This window comes from Carassius carassius, chromosome 21 (assembly GCF_963082965.1).
Source record: "Carassius carassius chromosome 21, fCarCar2.1, whole genome shotgun sequence".
NCBI classification, from domain to species: domain Eukaryota; kingdom Metazoa; phylum Chordata; class Actinopteri; order Cypriniformes; family Cyprinidae; genus Carassius; species Carassius carassius.
In genome coordinates this window covers 6,110,364-6,113,785 of record NC_081775.1, presented here as the reverse complement: position 1 = coordinate 6,113,785, position 3,422 = coordinate 6,110,364, and the positions used below count along the sequence as shown (strand labels likewise).

The 3,422-nt window shown below is 42.7% G+C and overlaps 1 pseudogene; it reads right to left on the bottom strand.

The window, feature by feature from the left end:
* Window positions 1-344: 344 nt before the first annotated feature.
* On the bottom strand, window positions 345-2,314 carry LOC132097080 (paraneoplastic antigen Ma1 homolog; annotated as a pseudogene).
* Window positions 2,315-3,422: the final 1,108 nt, after the last annotated feature.

Sequence of the window (3,422 nt, the reverse complement as noted above, 5' to 3'; positions counted from 1 at the left end):
GGTAGGGTCACAGAAAGAGGTGTTTCAACCATGACGATGTCTTTTTCTAAGGGCTCCTTGCATCCAACTTTGCAGATGACATATCGTTCACCTCTGGCAGGAACAGATTGAGGACCGGGACCCATCCATTTTACTTCCCCCTTAGGCTCTTCCACATCCACCTCTTGGCTATGGGAGAGTTTCAAAGTCAAAGTCAAAGTCACCTTTATTTATATAGCGCTTTAAACAAAATACATTGCGTCAAAGCAACTGAACAACATTCATTAGGAAAACAGTGTCAATAATGCAAAATGATAGTTAAAGGCAGTTCATCATTGGATTCAGTTATGTCATCTCCAGTTTCACTGGTTTTGTCTGTGGCAAAATTCTGAAAGCGCGAGCCTGTGAGTCTGGAATGTCAACATCTTTACAAAGAGCAGCTAAACGATGGAATAAGTTGGCATTCGTCCCAATGATGACAGGAATATGGTCTGGGCCACTTGACTCGGGACAAACTAATGTTAACACGGAGAAAGACTCACTCACTCGTGTAAGTGTGGCTGGAAACTCCACATCTACTACTATGTAGCCTTGATATGGGTAGCTGGAGGAGCTCAAACCCCATATCGACAGACCAGTGATGGGGTGGGTGGGAACATTGGGCAAGTATTTCTTTTGCCACTTGTCAAATATTATTGTGACTTGAGATCCACTGTCCAATAAGGCATTACATGAATGGCCATTGATCTTAACGCAAATATTGGAGGCGGGACCTACCAAACCACTAGGAAGGTTGCTTTGAGCAGGTTTACGAAAACGGCTCTTCTTGCATTGGGCATCTCTGCTCACAGTCGGATGTGGAATCGGCTCACTCTTCCCACCCTTGGCTCTCTTAAGTGCACGGAGCAGCTTTCTGATCACTTCCGGGGGGTTTTCTGATTCTTGACACTGGCTGGCAATGTGCCCATCGCCACCACATCGGTAACAAAAGAAATCATCACGGCTGACTGAGGGCCTGTTTCTCTCATAAGAGCTCACAGCTTGCCGCTGAAATGTCGTTCTTCTTGGGGTTGCACTGCCCTCTACTTTCATTACAATCAGCTGTTTTTGCAGTTGCTGGACTTGAGTCTTCAAGCTCTGTACTTCAGGGTCTATTCGTGCTTCAGCACTCTCAGAAGTCATCTTTGCTTTCTGTTCTGGGGCTTCAGGTGATTCCGGTGCCTTGCGTGACTCTTCCAGCTTGGCACGCAGCTCCTTGACCTCAGCTTTTTAATGCTTGAATTTCAGTGGGTTTCGGTGGTGGCGATGCTTTTGGGATCACAGGTTTCACCGTTGTATCAAGCTTACACCGTGCGGCTTCATTTTCCTCCTTCTCCCGAATCTCGTTCAGTAGTTTCAAGAAAGTAGGCAGGGACTCTTTTCTCTCTCTCAGCCATAATTTCAGCAACATCAAGTCGGACTCTACAGTGCCACGAAGAAGTTGCTCAATTCTCACTTGTCAACTTGTGCAGGTTGTAGTCCACCTCTCTGAACTACTTTGGTCAATGACTGCTCTATTCGACGGAAAAACTCAGACAGTACTTCACCGGAGTTCTGGCGAAGAAGTCTGAACGCAAAATACAAATCTTCACCGGACTCTGAAGTCCCAAAAGCACTTTCAAGCGCAACAAGGTACTCAGATGCACTAGCATCACCATTAGACAATCTAACTGCCTTGATAATCTCAAGGGCAGGACCCTTTAAGCTTTCCACAATGCGCTTACGCTTCTCTTTTTCAGCGCAATCACTTTCTGCTATCATCAACTTAGCTTGCTCTATCCAATTCTCCATGGTTTCCTCTCTCGCCGGGGTAGGCACCACACCTGAGAAAACACGCAGTCGCTTGTAAGCAGTGGAATCACTAGAATGCTTCGTTGTCTTTTCCAGGAGCTCACCAACTGCACGAATTACTGCTGCAGGAGAACTAGTAGGAAAAGGGGAAAGCAAAGCTTGGACATCAGTCATGGATTTGCCTTCATCTTGTAGAAGTTTTCTGAGTTTTGCTAAAAAATCATCAGGACCAGGCTCTTTGTCTCTGACAACCACAATTTTCCATGGAGGATCGCCATCCTTAGGTAATACATCAATAGGGACACGAGAAGGATCAATCTTTTCACGACATTCACACAGCACCAGCAAACTTGTTTTAGACGGACCTTCTTTCGAATAACGAATACGTACCCTGCCAAATATTTTCACAGTTTCAATTGTGCTCTCAATAAAGGCTATGGCAGCATTAGCTGGAACATCCAACAACAGTAATGCATGATCGGGCTGAACCAATGCATCATTACACCAATCCAGCAGCTCTTGTTGCAAAGCAGAACTGTTTCCTAATTCCATTTTTTTTTACTCCAGATCAAATACAGCTATGCAAGTGCAACTTAGTACTCTCTGGAGCATCATCAACGTTAACAGGAAGGAAATTACAGCAAAAAGGATCCCAGCGGTGCCTACAATTTGTGTAGCGCCCCCTAGGCCTATCTCCTGGTACTAAAGGGCGTTCCTGGGTTCTTAATTTAATCCCAGTAAAATGTATATAATATATAGAATTTTTGCTGACGACCTGTTTAACTGTCTGTTTGTGTAACTTTACATGTGCTTTGAATAACTAATAAACTTTTAAACCACAACCCTGTGTACTTACTTTTGTGTAACTGACTTAAACCATATTCACATGAAATATCATTTACATATTAAATCTATTACCCAATGATATCTTACACTAAATAAATACTCAGGACTCAGTTATTAAAATGTTAAATAAAAATAGGGTTTACTGAATAAATAAAATATTAAATTCACCAAAAGAATGAATTCTCACTATAATAAAAAAAAATAAGATACAATATGTATCAATGAAGAAAAGGATTCAATAAATACTCACTTAGCTTATTGAATAAAATTAAATCACCTCAAACCTCAAGTTTGAATTATCTTCAAAATGTAAAATAAATTTAAAGGTTACACTTACCTCAATATCCTCAAAATGTAGTAAGAGCTTAGAAACTTGTAGGCTACATTAGCATCACTTTAGCTAACATTCAACAGTAGGCTAAAATACAGTACATAACACATCAACATGAAACATACACGCGGGCCCACGCTCACACACACACTACACGTGATTCGCCCACCCCAGTCCTAGCCGGCAAAGGAGCTAAAACATAACAATTAACCGTTGCAGGCCTGGAGCGTCGCTTGTGTTCGGCATGGCCTATAAACAAAATGACCCCTTCACTCCCTTTGGAGCAAGAAAAAAAAACAATTAGATACCTTAATCCCAAATGATAGTTCATCCGTCAAATTACCGCACCCTCACAGGCAGGCAGTCTCTCACACGCGATGTCCATGGACTGGAAATCACTCACACGACAGGCTTCCTCTCGGCGGCAAAATGTTAG